The sequence below is a fragment of the Ambystoma mexicanum genome, chromosome 11 (genome assembly GCF_040938575.1).
Source record: "Ambystoma mexicanum isolate Mex_15411 chromosome 11, UKY_AmexF1_1, whole genome shotgun sequence".
Lineage (NCBI taxonomy): Eukaryota > Metazoa > Chordata > Amphibia > Caudata > Ambystomatidae > Ambystoma > Ambystoma mexicanum.
The window spans coordinates 214,895,501-214,914,403 of record NC_090934.1 but is presented as its reverse complement, the minus strand read 5'-3'; positions in this window follow the sequence as shown (position 1 = coordinate 214,914,403).

The following is an 18,903-nucleotide window of genomic DNA, read 5'->3' as shown; positions in this document are numbered from 1 at the left end:
CCGGCACCGCGATAGGCATCCTTGTCTGTATCTAAGAGACCAGGTTATGCAGTGCCGATAGAATATCCACCGAGAGGTCTCTTGGAGGTAGCTGAGGTGGGGGTGGCAGCTGGGGTGTAGGCAGAATAGGCTGCTGGGGCACTGGCTGGGAGCCCAGGCCCTTGTCGCCTTGCTGCTCTTTCTCCACGGTGTCCTCACCGTCGTCACATTTGTTGTCACCTTAGTCGGCGCTTATCGTAGGGCCTGCCTCCCACGTTTTCCTCCTCCTGGATGGCTTGCAGACCGGTGAGCTCCTCAGAGGAGATATCTGTACCCAGGAGGGCCCCCTTTCTTTGCCTCCAGAGGGGAAGGCCTCAGGGAGATTACAGGCATCTTCTTCTCCAGTGTTTTCTCTATGGGCCAGAACATAGCCTCCCTCCTGGGAGGAAGGGACACCGCCGTTTTCTGGGTTGCGCCCTGCGAAGCTGACTCGGGGGCCTTTGCAATCACCCCCTCAATGGAAGGCTGGGCTTTTGCCGGCTGTACCTGGACCTTCACGGTCAGGGCCGGAGCCTTATCCTGCTTGGCCGTCTCCTTAGGGGGAGGGTCTGCGCCCCGATCCCCCGTGGCCTTCTCCAGCAGGACAGGCTTGGGCTTCTCCTTGAGTTTGCCCAGATGATCCGACTTCCTCTTGGCCGATGATCCCGAGCGTTGACTGGTGACGGAGGCCGGAGACGTTGATCGCGCCCTGGCCTCAGAGGAGCCAGTTGCAATGGCGCTCCCGGTGGCAGTGGACTAGCGGTGCTTAGCCTTTTGTTGGACCCCCGTGGGAGGGGTACCCTCAAAGGTTTTATCCGCCCGCTCAGACTTCTTGGAGCTGGGAGAGGCATGCTGCTAGGACCCACCCAGAGCAGGGACCTTGGCGTGTAGTCACTCATTCAGCCGCCTCTGGCGATTCCTTCAATGTGCAAGGGACCATCTCCTGGCAAAACGCACAATCTTACTCCTTGTACATGGTGTACAGGCAGTAAATACACTTGGAATGCTTGTCATCCGAGAAGACATTCCGCAAGCCGCAGCTGGAGCAAATCCTGGACAGGGGAGTCAATCCATCTTCTCCTTCGGACATGGTCCTCGATTCGCCCTTGAGGGGCACTGAAGAAACCGAAAAACGGGTCCCCGTTAATCGGAAGGTTGATCGATGGAGCACAAGGCTCGATTGACCGAAAAATAGAGTAAAACTCTTCCAAAAAGCGCAAAACGCAGTAAAAGCTTGAGTGCTAAACACGAGGACTCCCAACACTTTAACGTGCAGTAAAAATCTGAAGATGGCTGCCAGAGGAGGGGTTTAGGTAAAAGGTAGTCATTGGCTGGGGCAGTATGACCCAGAGCTTAGTGATTGGACTGTTCAGAAATGAAACTGATTTTTTCTTTACCAAGGATTTACAGCCAGACGAGGGGGAATATTCATGAGCATGTGAATCCACTGCTGGCGGTTCTGTCCTCCTGATCTGCTTTCAAAGACTCTAATGACTTTTCAGCTGCCCTTCTATATTTCTTTTTTAAAACATCTTCACGAACTTGACATTTTACATCTATATCCTTGAACCTGTCTTCCAACCCAGAGTGCCCTTTATTTTAAAGTCTGCTTAGTCCATTACATGGGCGGTCCAGTAGTAGTTTTAATTAGTTGTGCATGTTTGTTAGTTTAATTAAAGATCGGTTGGACATTCTTTATGTGTTGCTTCTGTAGAAGCTCAAAGCATTCCTGAAGAGTATAGCCTGCCCTCAGCCCATTTTACCAAAAAAGAAGCTATACCCGCAAAACTGTGCCTCTTTCACCTTTATGATTTACCAGTAGAGTCGGACAGAGTGGGCGTCCTTTAGATACTACTCATCCCTGTACTCCAGCAGCGAAGTAGTCCTTTCATCATACCCACATCCTGAAATTGTGTTTGAGTGCCTCTGTGCTTAGTTCCCACTCATGCCGTTGTTGGAGAAATCTGCAGAGATAGCCTGCCGAATAATTGTCCATCCGCACAATGTGTTGACTCTTAAGCTAAAATCCCTTATTTATGCACCAATGCCTTATTATCTACAACACCTGGGTCATTGTTAGGGAGTGATTCCCACCCAGTTTGTTTATGTCAGACATGGCTATTGCATGTTTTGACTAGAACACGCTTGTCCCTAATCAGTTTGATCAGTTTTCAAAGCTCTGAACACTGCCATCAGTTACAATATGATTATGTGTAATTGAGCCTCTTCTGGTATCCACTTTCCCTGCAATTTGAGTGCAATGATTGTGCTCCTAACCCTGTAAGGGAAGCATCCGTTATAAAAGTCACTTACACTGGTGGGCATGAGAACAGCCAGCCTCTCAAACATGTGTTGCATTGTATCACTGCAGACCTTTGACATCCTTTGACCCTGCCATTAGATCATCCCAACTTCTCGTTGCTTGTGAGCAACTGTTGCTGAGCCATTGTTGTAGTGGCCTCATTTGCAGTTGTGCATGTAGAATTAAGGAGATTAATGACGCCACCAACATTAGATGTTGCATTGCCTTTCTCACTGTGCATTTGACACCTGGCAGATAAAGGTGAACAATTGCTTGAAAAGCCAAAACGGGCTAATTGCAGGTTAGATCATTCCAGTCTCAGTGTATATTTCCGCCATTAGAAACGTCTTTGTTTTAGAATGGATAAGGCTGGACTTTGGAACCTTTAGAGAAAACAACAACTTGCGGAGTAGGTTAATAGTGTCCTTTATGCGTCAGTGGCACTGAACGATAGTGCTCCCTCCTATGAGACAGTCATCTAGATATGAATAGATGTGAATGCCTTTTATGCCTCGGTGTGCAGCCACCACTGTAAATTACTTTGTGTGTACACATAATGCTAATGTTAACCCAAAATGAAGCACTTTAATTGGGATTGGTCGCTCCTGACATAGTAATGTGGAAGTGTGCATCGTTCATGTCTAAAGTGACCATGTAATGACCTATGACTAGTAAAGGAATTACCTTGTGCAGTTATCCAAACCTTTTGCAGCGTGATAAATGAAGTGTCAGATCTTTCTTGAGGACCAGGTAATATGGGAGTAGTTTCTTACCTGTAACTCCATTTCTCCAGCGTTGGTATCTTTCATGGATTCACAAGCTGTGAATATTCCCAGTCATCAGGCTGGGAACCTCGGTCACTTTAACCTAGTGTTTTCCTATGGAAAACGTTGACACTTTAGTATCCTATGAACGTCCTTTTTGGGTGCTTTAGTCTCCACCAATAGGATATTGGGTAAAAATAGCCCTGCCCCCACAGCTTCCCTTCAGATTTTAACCTCCAAAATAGAGGGAACCCGAATCAGGTTTGCCTGCAGGGGTGGACGCATGTGAATCCATGAAAGATACCAACGCTGGAGAAGGGAATAGTTTCTTACCTGTAACTCCATTTCTCCAGCATTGGTATCTTTCATGGATTCACATGCTTAGAATATTCCCCGTCAGACTGGGACCCCTCGGTACACATATATAGCCTTTTCCAATAGGAAAACTTCCGACACTTTTGTGTCCTATCTACGTCCTTTTAGGACCCGCCTACGCATGCTCCGTAGGCCGTCCCCGTATAAGAGGCCCGCCCCCGCGGTTCCCCTTCAGATTTCGGCCCCTCCAAAGTAGGAAGGGTTAAATTTATCAATCAAATACATTACATTCCGGGGAGGTTGGCGGGCGCATGTGAATCCATGAAAGATACCAATGCTGGAGAAATGGAGTTACAGGTAAGAAACTATTCCCTTCTCCAGCATTGGATCTTTCATGGATTCACATGCTTAGAATAGATTGTATAGCAGTAACACTTGACGGCGGTGAGAATGTAATGTAATATACCCTCAACATACTACACAATGCATATGTACAGTAGGAATAAGTTACCTCATATAACCTTACCCACATAAAATAAACTGTCATTAAAAAGGTAGACAACAGATTCTCCACAGCGTGGAGCTTACCTTACTGAAACAGATGGCGCAGGACAGCTCTTCCCATCTGCACCTCATCCGCATGCTGCCTGGCAAGGCAGTAGTGGCGGGTAAACGTGTGGGGCACGGACCATGCCGCACCTTGGCATATGTCCGTCAACGGAATTCCTGCCCATAAAGCTGTTGAGGAGGACATCTATCTTGTAGAATGGGCTCTAGGATGTCCTTGCAGTGGCCTTCCGGCCTTAGAGTGACAAAACGCAATCGTCGATGAGACCCATCGAGCCAATCCTTGTTTAGAGATTGCTTTTCCTCTCGTCGACAGACCATATGCGACGAACAGTTGTCTAGTAGACCTGAATTCCTGTGTACGATGTAGGTAAAATTTCAGAGCCCTCTTAACGTCCAGGGTATGAAGAGCTTTTTCTGCTGCCGATGATGGTGTGGCGAAGAAAGTGGGGAGAACAATGGACGAGTGTTTGTGATACACTGTCGGAATTTTTGGGACGAACAAAGGATTAGTTGCCAGGACTACTTTGTCCTTAAAGAATCTTAGGTATGGCGGGTCTACGACCAGCGCTTGCAGTTCCGAGATTCTTCTAGCTGATGTGATAGCAATCAAGAATGCCAACTTCCACGAAATGAATTTTATGTCGGACATGGCCATAGGCTCAAAAGGCGGTTTCATTAAGCCTGCCAACACTGTGTTGAGACTCCAAGTTGGGGGGAAACGTTTTTCCGGGGGAAAAGCTCGAAATAAAGCCCTCATGAAGTGTTTTACAAGTCTGTCGCTAAATAGAGGAGACGACTGCCTTTTCCTTGTGAACCTCGAGATGGCCGCCAGGTGCACCTTTATCGATGTGAAGAATAATCCCCTCTCCGCCAAGAGGAGCAGGTAAGGCAGAACTTGTTCCAGCGTCACCGACAACGGTTGTAGGCCCTGTTGTCCCCTACACCATTCACAGAACCTCCGCCACTTATAGGAGTAGGATTTGTTTGTAGAAGGGGCTCTAGCCGCCTGCAGAATTTTTTGACAATCCTCCGAAACGTCTAAAGCACCGAACTCCGAAAAGTCAGGAGCCAGGCTGTAAGGTTGAGACTGTCCGGGTCGTGATGCCACACCGTGCCTTTTTTCCCGGGATAGTAGGTTCGGGACTTTCGGAAACCCTATGGGATGTTCCAGCGACAGGTGAAGCAGGTCGGAGAACCACGGTTGCCTTGGCCAGTATGGTGTCACTAGAATTACCCGGCAATTGTATCTGCGTATCCACTGTATTGTCCTCCATATGAGGGGGAACGGGGGAAAAGCATAGAGGAACATGTCCGTCCATGGGAAGGAGAATGCCTCCCCCCTGGAGCCCTCTTTAGGCCATCTGCTTGCGAATTGCTCGCATTTCTTGTTGTCTTTGGTCGCGAAGGCGTCCAGAGAGGGGTGACCCCATTTCTCGAACACTTTCATCAGGTGAACTGTGTCCATTTCCCACTCGTGTATCTGGACCATGCTTCTGCTGAGGGAGTCTGCTTGGGAGTTCCTCAACTCCTGGAAGGTGATGAGCCACGATGGAAATTTCGTGCTTTAATGCCCAATGCCATGTTTTCTGGGCTTCTATGGAAAGAGTTCTTGATCGCGTCCCTCCTTGTTTCCTCAGATAAAACATGGCCGTTGTATTGTCGGTCAGTATTTGTACTCGCGAGCCCTTGATGTGTGGTAGGAATGCCTTCAAGGCCCATCGTACTGCTCTGAGCTCTAACACGTTTATGTGTAGGAGTGACTCCGTTGGAGACCAGCGACCTTGCGTTTGGAGAGCGCCCATGTGAGCCCCCCATCCGGTTAGGGACGCATCCGTGACTATGGTTCGCTGAAACTCCGGCTCCTGTAGGGGTACGCCGTTGTTCAGATTGTGGAAACTCTGCCACCACTGAAGGGTCCGAAGCAGCTTGTCGTCGTCGATGGTTATCTTGTCTGACCACGATCCTTGAGCCTGCGTCCATCGGTCTGCGAGGAATTCCTGGACTGGCCTCATGAATAGGCGACAGTTTTCCACCAGATGGATGCAGGATGCCATGGCCCCTAGGACCGAAACGTATTTTCTCACTGAGATCTTGGTGTTTCGCCGTAGTCGGCATGCTTGTTGATTGAGTCTTGAGGTTCTGTCGAGAGAAGGTTTCACTATCCCTAACTGGGTCTCGAACTGTGCCCCCAGGAATACCAGCGATCTCGATGGCTGCAGAGAGGATTTTTCGAAGTTTATGGCGAATCCCAGCTTTTGTAGAAGCTGCATGGTGGCTTGTAAACTTGTGTTGGTCGACGCTGGGGAGGATCCCCTTACCAGCCAGTCGTCGAGGTATGGGTATACATGGTGGCCTTGCTTCCTTAGCCAGGCCGCTACTGGAGCCAGGCATTTCGTGAACGTTCTGGGGGAGGTCTTGAGCCCAAAAGGAAGAACCGTGAATTGGTAGTGAGTCCGCCGTATTACAAATCTTAGGAATTTCCTGTGTTTCCGACACATTGGAATATGGAAATACGCGTCCTGTAAATCCAGGGACGGTAGAAAATCCCCCTCTTGAACGGCGCGGATCACTTCCTGCAGAGTGAGCATCTTGAATTTTAGGCTCTTTAAAGACTTGTTGAGATCGCGTAAGTCTAAAATGGGACGCCATTTGCCGTTCGGCTTTTTTTACGACGAAACATCTTGAGTAGACTCCTTGACCTCTCTGTGATGTTGGAACTAATTCTATCACGCCCTTTGCTAACATGAGTGTTACCTCTTGTTGCAGTATCTTCAGATGGGAATGAGCGGTGAACGCAGGTGGAATTTGCGGAGGGCTGTGTTTGAATTGTAGAGAGTGTCCGTTTCTTATAGTATCCAGCACCCATTGATCCGTCGTTATTCGTTCCCATTCGTCGACATATGCTGAAACTCTTCCCCCCAGAACGGTGGGTTGTATGTCACTGCTGATCTTTATTTTGCTTGTCTCTCGACGACGACGGATATGATGGTCTTTTCCTGGAAGTCTGGACGTTCCGGCGACGGTTTGCCGTTTGGGAGGCACGTCTGTATCCCTGGGAGAGGTAAGCTGATCTGCCAAAGGATCTGTCTCCAGATGCAGAGAATCTTGAATTACCTGAAGCCCCTCTAAAGGGACGAAAAGACTTGTAGTTTCTGCCACTCTGGAGGGCACCCAATGAACGTGCCGTGTCCGAGTCCTCTTTCATTCCCTTTAGGGCTTCGTCCACCTTCTCACCGAAAAGAAGGTCTCCCTCAAAGGGCATATCTAAAACTTTGTATTGTACTTCTGGCCTGAAGTAGGTACACTTAAGCCATGACTGTCGACGTAATACAACCCCATTATTGACTTGCTTGAAGCCTGACTCAGCGATGTTTATTGCGTGATTTGAGGCTTCCTCACCTTCTCGGACGAGTAACATCGCTGCCTTCCTATGCCCTTACGGAAGATGATTAAGCAATGGAGTTAGCCAGTGCCACATCTCCCTATCGTATCTGGCAACAATTGCCAGAGAGTTTGCGGCCTTTACTGTGGTCGCTCCCACAGATAGCACTTTTTTGCCAAAGGCATCTTGGCGTCTCGCTTCGTTCTCAGGAGGAGTCGTGCACTTGTGCTGGGCCTTCGCCTTCCTCGCCGCCGACACCACCGAGTCTGGCGTTGGTTGGGAGGATAAACACTTGGGGGTAGACTCTGGAGCCTTAAACTTTTTTTCCAGGCGTCCTTTCACTGCCGGCTCTGAAAACGGGTGACGCATTGTCTGCAACCCCTCCTTCCATACATGGTCTAGTATTGGTATCGAGAACACAGACCTTCTCTTACCCATGAGGTCGAACAAAAAACAGTCCTTTTTCTGTTCTTCCTGGGACAAACCAAATTCTTTGCATGCCTTCTCCATCATAGAATGGAATGACGCAATGTCGTCCGGAGGGGACGGGTGAGCTGGGCTTCTAGGGGTTTCCAACTCCACCTCTGACTCCCAGTTTGGATCCCTGGAGGGGGATGATGAGATATCAGACATGGCTCCCCTGTCAGACTCCGAATCTGGCAGCTCACCTTCCTCTTGTGCCAGTGCTGAGATTGGCATGCGTAGGTGCGTCGGTTGACGGGACGGGCCTGGCTTGTCGACGGGTGACTGTGGCAGGTTTGCCTGAGGTAGTCTCTGGTCCAACGACTGTAACAACGACTGAAGCGTGGACAGAATTTCCAATGACAAAACAGATTGAGGATTGAGAAGAGGGGCAGATACCGGTATAACGGATCCCCTCGTCGACGAATTGTCAGCCACTCGTAGCCCTAGGTCTGCTGGGCCAGCTATTCTTTCATTCTCGTCCTCCGAGGACAGCAACACAGCCTGTTCTTGTAGTAAAGTATCCGGGGGTGTCGGATCAAAAACTTCAGGCCTCCAGGCCTCCTGTAGAACCCCCGTCGACGAGGCCATCGTCGACGTCATCGTCGGTGGGATGGTGGATGCCGCCTGCGTAAGTGGCAGGGTGGAGGCCGATGACTGGGCCGCCGTCGACGACGGTGACTTAGCAGGTGGTTTTGGCGGTCCCGCCTTTTCCACACTTGACTTGCTTTTACTCGACTCTCGACTCGTGGTCGATCTATGATGATCGCCCGAGGAGGATTTCCTTTCCTTTTCATGCTTTTTTGATGAAGATGATTTCTTTGACGAGGAGTCTCTTCCAGACGACTCTTTTTCCGTCGGTCGAGATTTCTTTGCCGGTGGTTCCGACGAGGTAGCGCGGCGTGATGTTTTCGCCGATTGTGTGGAGCCTTCCTCCAAAGGGGGGTATGCCCCCGCTCCATCATTCAGCCATGCCACCAGTCGTCGACTGCGGACTTTGAGGGTTTTTTGAGAAAACCCTTTGCATATGTCGCAGTTATCCGCCGAATGATGAGGGTGGAGGCAATATATACAATCCATATGTCCGTCCCCCTCGTAAACTTTTTTCAAGCCGCACGTCGCGCATGGGCGGAACAGTGCTTTTCCTGACACGGAGGACATTTTCTGTACTCAAATTCCAGTAATGCAACCTTGTACAAAATAGTAAGACAACGCGAGGAGATCCCACTACTTTGGAGACGGTTGAAATCTGAAGGGGAACCGCGGGGGCGGGCCTCTTATACGGGGACGGCCTACGGAGCATGTGTAGGCGGGTCCTAAAAGGACGTAGATAGGACACAAAAGTGTCGGAAGTGTTCCTATTGGAAAAGGCTATATATGTGTACCGAGGGGTCCCAGTCTGACGACGGGGAATATTCTAAGCATGTGAATCCATGAAAGATCCAATGCTGGAGAAATGGAGTTACAGGAAAGAAACTACTCCCTTCTCCAGCATTGGATCTTTCATGGATTTACATGCTGTGAATAGATTACATAGCAGTACCAACATGCACGGTGGAGTGTCAAGCAAACAATACAGAAACAATCACATACATGAGACAATAAACCCATCAAGTGACGAAGCTCAAATTAAACAGCCCGAAGCTAAAGGGCTTACTTTATTGGAACAGGCGTTGCAGGACCGCACGTCCCACATGCACATCACCATGCTGCTGCCCAGGAGGCCGCCTGGCAAATGTCCACCAGCGGAATCCCCGACCATAATGCCCCCGACGAAGCTGTGGACCTCGTCGAGTGCGCCTTAGGAGTCCTTCCCAAAGGCTTCCCACGTTAAGCGTGGCACAACGATATAATAGAGGACACCCAACAAGAAAGTCCTTGTTTGGAGATAGACTGTCCCTTTTTGGACGGACCATAAGCCACAAACAGCTGTTATGTTTTTCTGAAATCTTGAGTTCGATTCAAATAAAACTTCAACGCCCTCTTAATGTCCAGAGAATGTAAAGCCCGTTCTGCAGGCATGGATGCTGAAGCAAAAAACTGGGGCAAAACAATAGACGAGAGTTTGTGAAATGCCGTTGGCACTTTGGGGATAAAGTGCAGATTGGTGGCCAAAATAACCTTGTCCTTCATGGACCTTAAGTATGGCGGTTCGATGACCAATGCCTGCAACTCCGACATCCTTCTAGCCGACGTAATGGCCACCAGAAAAGCCACCTTCCATGACAGAAACTTCAAAGAAGTCACCGACATCAGCTCAAAAGGCGGTCTCATCAGACCCGAAAGAACCACATTAAGGCTCCATACTGGTGCAAACTTCTTCACTGGAGGAAAAGTTTGAAACAACCCCTTCATGACATGCTTTACTAGCCGATCACTAGAAAGAGGAGCCGCATGACGCCTCCGAGTAAATCTAGAGATTGCAGCCAAATGTACCTTAATGGAGGACAATGCCAGGCCCCCTTCTGCCAACTGTGACAGATACGTGAGACCCTGCTCTGGGGAAATGTTCAAAGGATCAACTCCCGGTTGGGCCTTACACCACCACTTTCATTTACAGGCATATGAGACATTCGTGGATGGTGCTCTTGCCGCCTCCAAAATTCGACGACAGTCGCTGGAAAGCCCTATCAGGCCAAATTCGGAGTAGTCAGGAGCCAAGCCGTCAGACTGAGACACCCTGGATCATGGTGTCACACCGTGCCCCCCTCCTCAGACAGAAGATCCGGCATTGCCTCCAACCGAATCAGCTCCACCACTGACAAGTGAAGGAGATCGGAGAACCACAGCTGCCTGGGCCAAAACGGAGCCACCAGAATCACCCGGCATTGGTATCTCCGAATCCACTGGGTCTGCCTGATGAGCAGATAAGGGGGAAATGCATATGAGAATCCACCCTTCCACGGGAACGCATCCCCCAGAGACTCTGGGTGAGCCCACCTGCTGGGGATCTCCCAGCACTGTTTGTTTTGTACAGTCGCAAACAGATTCAACTGGGGATGGCCCCACTTCCGGGAAGATTATGGACAGCTGCTGCTCCTCCTGCTGCCACACGTGCAGCTGGCCGACGTCCCTGCTGAGCACATCTGCCTGCACATTCAACACTCCCGCCAAATGAAAAGCCACAATGCCCATGTCGTGAAGAAGAGCCCAATGCCAAATGTCCTGCGCTTCCTTCAATAGCACCCTGGAATGAGTGCCCCCTTGTTTCCTGAGATAAAAAACATTGTGGTGGTATGGTCTATCAACACTCTCACCACCGACCCACGTATGCGCAGCAGAAACGACTTGAGGGCCCATGCACTGCTCTCAATTCGAGCACATTGATATGGAAACGAGATTCCTCCTGAGACCATAGGCCTTGAACTTGCGACTCTGCGAGATGTGCCCTCCCCATCCCGTCTGAGAGGAATCCGCCACAATCGTAAATTGGTACTCCGGCATGCCCCGAACCAGACTGGCCGAGCACCTCCACCAGCGAAGACCGTCCACCAGAGAGCCGTTGATCACCAACTTGTCGGACCAAGATCTGTGACTCTGTGCCCACCGGTCCACGAGGAACTCTTGCACTGGTCTCATGAAGAGCCGACAGTTTGGTAACAGTGGAATACACAATGCCATGGCCCCCAGCAGTGACATGTATGTCTGGTCTGGACTGACACCCTTGTGCCTACCCTCTACTAGGCTGACCTTTGTAGAAGCTTCAGGACGCGCTCGCCCGAGGGCTTCACTAGCCCCAGTCGAGTCAGAAACTCCACCCCCAGAAACACCAAGTTTTTGGAAGGCTTCAGAAATAATTTCTCAAAGTTGATGGCGAATCGCTGTCGTTGCAACAGCTGCATGGTAGCCCCGAGACTGTTCTGCGCCTCCCCTGGCGATGGGCCTCTCACCAGCCAATCATCCATGTACGGGTATACGCGATGACCCTCCCATCGGAGAAATGCAGCCACTGGAGCCAAACACTTTGTGAACGTCCTGGGGGACGACTTCAGACCAAACGGAAGTACCCGAAACTGGTAATGGTCCTCTCCTATGACAAACCGCAGAAATTTGCGGTGCCGTCGACGCATGGGAATGTGAAAGTATGTGTCCTGTAAATCCAACAATGCCAGAAATTCGTCCAGCTGGACCAACCAGATGACTGACTTCCTGAAGAGTGAGCATCTTGAACTTTAGGCGTTGCAGAGTCTTGTTCAACGCTCGAAGATCCAGAATGGGCCGCCACTTGCCGTTGGGCTTTTTCACCACAAAGTAGCAGGAATAAACCCCTTAGCCTCTCTCTGCCACTGGCACCTGTTATATAGCCCCTTTCTCCAGTATAAGAACCACCTCCTGCTGCAGGATGTGAAGATGCGGTTGCAGGGCAAACATCGGTAGGATGGAAACCGGGGGACACTTGAACTCCGAGTGGCCTAGACACACAGCGTCCAACACACAGCGATCCGAAGTAATTTTTCTCCACTCGTCCACGTGCATAGCCACTCTTCCCCCCAGTAAATTTTCATGAAGGCAGTCATTGTTGTGGTTTAGCTTGCCTCCCTTTCGAGGTGGAAGACCGCAAACTCCTTTTCCACTGAGCCTGAAAGTCCTGACTCTTCTGCGCCGACCGCCGATACCCCTGGGAGGAGTAACTTGATTGACCGTAACGCCGGTCCCTGGTGGAAGCAAACCGGGCATTACCCGAAGCCCCTCGGAATGGGCAAAAGGAGCGAAAAGAGCGCCCACTCTGCAAAGCCCCAAGGACTTAGCAGTCTTTGTGTCCTCCTTCATCCCTTTTAGGGCTTCATTGATTTTTTTCCCCAAACAAATGCTTCCCCCCCTCACAGGGCATGTCAATAACTTTATACTGCAGATCTGGCCGAAAGACAGTGCACTTTAGCCAGGCATGGCGACAAAGCACTACCCCATGGTTAATTTGCTTAAAGCCAGACTCTGCCAGGTCTACGGCAATATTTATACTGTGATTGTTAGCCTCTTCATCTTCACACACCAACAGCATAGCGTCCTTACGGTGCTGCTCCGGCAGATGTTCCAAAATAGGCGCCAGCCTATGCCACACCTCACGATCATAGCGCGCTATGATCGCTAAGGAATTCGCCGCCTTCACCGTTGTCACCCCAACAGTCAAAACCTTCTTCCCAAAGGCATCCTGCCTCCTTGCCTCACTGTCCGGAGGAGTAACACACTTGTGCTGACTTCGAGCCTTACTGCTGGCTATTGACACCACTGACTCAGGAGTGGGCTGGGACACTAAGCACTTCGAGTAGATTCCGGGGCTTTCAATTTTTTCTCCAGCTGACCTTTGACCGCTGGCTCCGAAAACAGATGGAGCATTGTGCGCAGGCTCTCCTGCCACACATGGTCCAGAATAGGCACGGAGAAGATAGCCTTCCTTCACTTGCCCATGTGATCGAACAGGAAGCAATCCTACCGCTCTTCCTCTGGAGCTAACCCAAACTCCACACACGCTTTAGACATCATGGCGTGGAAGGGCCCAATCAATATCATCGGGGGGAGGGAGGCTGCGCCGGACTCCAAGGCTGTTCTACCTCCCCATCCGTATCCCACGTGTCGTCCCTCGTCGGCACACTGTCGGGCTCTGAATCTGGCAGTTCACCCTCCTCAGGATACGACCGTGGACCGTCTTCTCTCGCCGGCAACAGTACAGGCAACCCCGCAGGTGGAGATTTTCGAGGAGGCATACCAGGAACCTCCATCACCGGCCCCACCAGGGACACATTCAGAGGAGGCAACCTTGCATCCAGCTGGCCCAACAACGATTGCAGCGTGGACAAAACTCGCAGCGACAACATAGACTGTGGGCTAACCAGTGGATAACTAGCCGGACCAGCTCCCACTCCACCCGATGTCGAAGGCCCAACACTTTGTAGTCCCAAAGCCGACAGATCCAGCCCAGGCTCCTGGTCGTCATCCACCTCCAAAGACACAGAAAAAGCTACCGTATCTTGATGCAGAATGTTGTCAGGCAGAAGTGAGTCAAAGGTGGAAGACTGCCACGCCCCACTCGTCGGCAAAAATCCCTCCGATTCCATTCTCGTGGACATCGGCCCCCTGTCAAACACCGTCGCTGCCGGAGTTGACGACACCATCGTCGATGACGGAGCTGTAGATAGGAGAGCAACTGTCGATGACAGGGCCACTGTCGACGAGGTTGTTGTCATCGGAACTGCCACCTGCGGCGTAGACTTCACCGGAGACCCGGCCTGATTGGCAGCGCTGGACAGGTGTTTAGATGACTCCCTGCTGGAGGACGACGATCACTTCGAAGACTATTCCTTTGACTTGGACAAGCCCTTCAACTGCACCGTCGACTTCTCGGACCTACTACCAGACCCCCGGGAATGGTCCAACCGACCATGCTTCGACGAAGATGAACCCTTCGACAGCTGCTTACTCGAAGAAGATCAACTGCTCTTCCCCACCTACGACGCTGGCACAGCAGGGCGAGGTTTCTTAGCCAGAGGCTCGGCTGACGCTGCACGGTGATGTTCCGCAGACTGCACAGGCCGCTCCAAGGACAGGATCTGGACCGACCCCACCCCCGAGGCCGGGTATGTCCTCCTCATTGAGCCAACAGACCAGCTGCCAATTGCGGTCTTTATGAGTCTACTGCGAGAACCCCCGACAAATCTTGCAAGTGTCTGCCGAGAGTTGGGCGTAAAGACAGTAGAGGCAATCCATATGGCAGTCACCGTCATACATCTTTTTCAACCCACAAGTCGCACAGAGCCGGAAAAGAGACTTCTTTGGAGCCCCAGAAGCCATCTCAATATTCGAGTAACAAACACACGTGCAAAAACACAAAGAACACGAGGTGATCCCAACAGTTTGGAGACGGTTGAAATCTTAAGGGAAGCCGCAAGGGCGGGGCTATTTATACCCTACATCCTATTGGTTGGGACTAAAGCACCCAAAAAGGATGTTGATAAGACACTAAAGTGTCGAAGTTGTCCATAGGAAAACACTAGGTTAAGTGACCAAGGTTTCCAGCCTGACGACGGGGAATAGTCACAGCATGTGAATCCATGAAAGATCCAATGCTGGAGAAAGTATATTCCTTTATTGTAATGGAACCTCATTGATGGGCACCTTTTGAAGCAGTGCTGCAGCCTGTACACAATACCACTTCTTTATGTAGTCTAACAAGCACTTGTCCGTGGTTATGAGCTTGCATTCATGGGCACAATGCTAAATGATTCCCCCTACTGGGGGTCAACCTGATGGAGTGGGTCATGCTTTGGTGGCTGTTCCACCATTTGAGGAGTTGCCTCTTGGTTTGCTTACTCCTCTTTGAGATGGTCTGTTGTGCCTGTATTCGATTTATTGGGGCTGTCCCCAGGAAGTCTAAGGGAATGTAACAGTATGGTAGTGTGGTTATGTTCCAAACTGTTGTCTAGTAGGGCCTTTGGATGAGGGTTATCCACAACGGTTTGGATTAACCACTTCTAAATTAAATAATCAATCACTTCTGGGGTGTCTTAAACATTCTTTGCTTTTTACAGCGTTGAATCTACATCCTTCCAGTCTAGATGCCGTTTGATGATTAGATTGCGTCCCTAACTTAGAATCTGTGACAATGAGGCAAGAACGTGGTTTACATCAGCAGTTCATCCTGCCTAAAGCCCCATGAACTACATTTGATGGCAATTATTCCTCCTTTATTAAAGATTGTGCTTTTGCTCGAAATTCCTCAGGCTCTCCTGGAAGAAGTCCTGCACGTAGCCCTACTCGGACCGGTTATATTTGGCTATTAGTGCAGCCACATTTGAAATGTGGACGCTCTATGTAGCAGAAGTTGGCATTCAATAGGCTATGAGAAAAACAAGCTTTCTTTACCGGTCCAGTGAGTATCTGTGGTGGATGCTGGAGTCCCCCTGCGCTTTCTTGCCATAGTTACCACTAAGGAATTGGAGATGAATTGACTGCTATTATATTCATGGGTCATTAGGCTTATATTGTTTCTCTATTCCTACAAATGCCTCAAACTGGCTTTGTACTGGTTGCATTAGTGGAATGTATTGGGCTAATGGATGCGTTTCTTGGATAAAGTCCCTCTTTTCAGAGTCTTGCTGAATATTTTGCAGCCATCCACTTTAAGAGTGCCCCATATGTGCATTGATGCTCCGTGAGGTCGTCGGATGTAGGTGCATCTGCATCCTCTGGTGACTCAATGATGAATCTTGAGGGCAGGGCTGGTCATTGGCCCAGCTCTCACCGGATCCGGCAAAAGATGTGCTGCTCTGCGCTGGGGAGAAGTAAAAAAAAACAACAACAAAAAAAGCATACGCGAGCAAACTAACTTCCTCTGGTGACCCCATGCAAGAGGTCATGAGAGGAAGTTAGTCCTCAGCCACGACCCAGTTTATTTATTTATGCAATGTTTGTCGGTACAGGTAACCGACAAACATTGCATAAATAAATACCCCTATTAACATCACACAAGATGCAGCCAGCCACCTGCTTTCAGAGGGGAGGTGCAAGAGCTGTGCCATGTGTGTTTCAAGTAAAGGAAAACGTTGCTTATGGCGAACAGAAATCACAGAGTTTTAATAGTACCCAAGGGGAGATTTTTTTTAAATAAAATGGAATGCAAATTGTAGGTCAACTGCCAGCTCTGCCCCCTTAACCCCACCTCCCCGGGCACCGCCCCCCCCACCCAAACCACGACACTTGTGGGATCCACCAAACATTTTTTTCCATTTCCACCACTGCTTGAGGGTCATCATTATTCGATTTGTCACCTTTTGAATCTTAAAACACTGGGTGCCCTTTGGTGTAGGCTCAGAACTCAGCAATTCTATTATTGGCATCTTTGGAAAAGGTTCACCTATGACATCAAAGGGATCACCTTATAATTCCCCAGTGTGTTCCAATGAAGTGTAATAGCAAGACGCATGCGCTTTGTGCTTCAGTTTAACACTTCACAGTAGTTTCAATCAATTTGAAAGCAGAGTGGGGTTACTCAGCCTTCACATTGCATTATGGTTTTCCACTAACATGCATTTTCAAGCAGACGGTAACAATAAAGATTCCTATGCAGTCTGGCTAACTTTAGCATCTTCTAAAAACCTGCCGAATCACATATAAAACCTTTGTAAATGCTTCCTGCAAAGCGTTGTTTGGGCGCAGCATTTCATTTTATCCAAAATGAAGTAAAGGCGGTTTTACCCAAGATGGCCTCCGCCGGGATCGTCATCATGGAGACCAGGAATGAACATGTTTTCAAAGTCCGACACGATTGGGTCCCACACCTCGCGCCAACCTCCCCTCCTGCTTTAAATGGAAGGGAGGCACGCCGCGAGGCGAAGCCCCCGAGGGAAGGCCAACAGGAAAGGCTGTCGCCCCTCTCTGCAACTCTGCTGCTGCGAGGGGACTCTTCAAGAGTCACATCCACTGCGCCTACAATCTCAGCTTCGTTGTTTTAGAAGCCTGGGCTAGCATTCATTGTTCCCATTACACACCACGAGAAGCATGGTTCACCTAAGATGGCTGCCGCCGGGATCCTTGCCATGGAGACCAGGAATCAACATGTTTTCAAAGTCCGACCCGATTGGGTCCCACACCTGGCGCCGACCTCCCCATCTGCTCTAAATGGAGGGGAGGCGTGCCGTGAGGTGAAGCCGCCGAGGGAAGGCCAACAGGAAAGGCTGTCGCCCCTCTCTGCAGCTCTCCGCTGCTGGATGCAGGTCTCCACGTACTACCCAAATCAAATGCTTGCACCTCAGCAACTTCGTACCCACCCACTCTCAGGTGCAGGAACGAAGCCCTACGCCAGCGCACTGCCTCACAGCGCCCCTACACCTACCAGCCCAGCGTGGCAACCCGAAACGGTCGGCTCCACAACACCAGGAACCACAACAAAGATCCTATGCCTCAGTCCGGAAGCTGCCCTCCACCTTCACTCGAGTTACATGCGGTGCCAGAAACAAAAAGGAGCCCGCACAAACGACCATCAAACACTTAAACCGAGCGCATGTTGCTCCGGATTGGGACAAGAACACTGCTCCCCGTCCAACGCATCGCCAGACACTTGCACCTGACTCTCACCTCCACCAGCTGCGGGTGCTCACGGCCCCAGCCACCATATCTCACCATGGTAACCGCGTGGATGCACGCACCGACGCACCTCCAGCACGTGATGTAAGTGCTACTCGCGCGACTGTATCAACCTTATCATATGCCCCATCCGGCAATACTGCCAATGATGCCCTGCTAGATTCTGCTGCCCCCAGCACTATGCCAGTAAATGCCTTGAATGATGCCTTGCTAGATTCTGCTACCCCCAGCACTATGCCATCAAATGCCTTGAATGATGCCTTGCTAGATTCTGCTGCCCCCGCACTATGCCAGTAAATTCCTTGAATGATGCCTTGCTAGATTCTGCTGCCTCCAGCACCATGCCAGTAAATGCCTTGAATGATGCCTTGCTAGATTCTGCTGCCTCCAGCACCATGCCAGTTAATGCCTTGAATGATGCCTTGCTAGATTCTGCTACCCCCAGCACCATGCCATCAAATGCCTTGAATGATGCCTTGCTAGATTCTGCTGCCCCCCACACTAAGCCAGTAAATTCCTTGTATGATGCCTTGCTAGATTCTGCTGCCTCCTGCACCATGCCAGTAAATGCCTTGAATGATGCCTTGCTAGATTCTGCTGCCTCCAGCACCATGCCAGTAAATGCCTTGAATGATGCCTTGCTAGATTCTGCTACCCCAGCACCATGCCAGTAAATGCCTTGAATGATGCCTTGCTAGATTCTGCTGCTCCCAGCACCATGCCAGTAAATGCCTTGAATGATGCCTCGCTAGATTCTGCTGCCTCCAGCACCATGCCAGTAAATGCCTTGCTAGATTCTGCTACCCCTAGCACCATGCCAGTAAATGCCTTGAATGATGCCTAGCTAGATTCTGCTGCCCCTAAGCCCACATCGACCATACCAACCAAACACTGCAGCCCCAACTCTAACCTCCTCCTATGCGCCTTGGTCAATGCCCGCTCCATCCCAGCACACACACTTGACGTGCATGATCTTATCTCCAAAGATAAGCTAGACATTCTCTTTGTGTGCA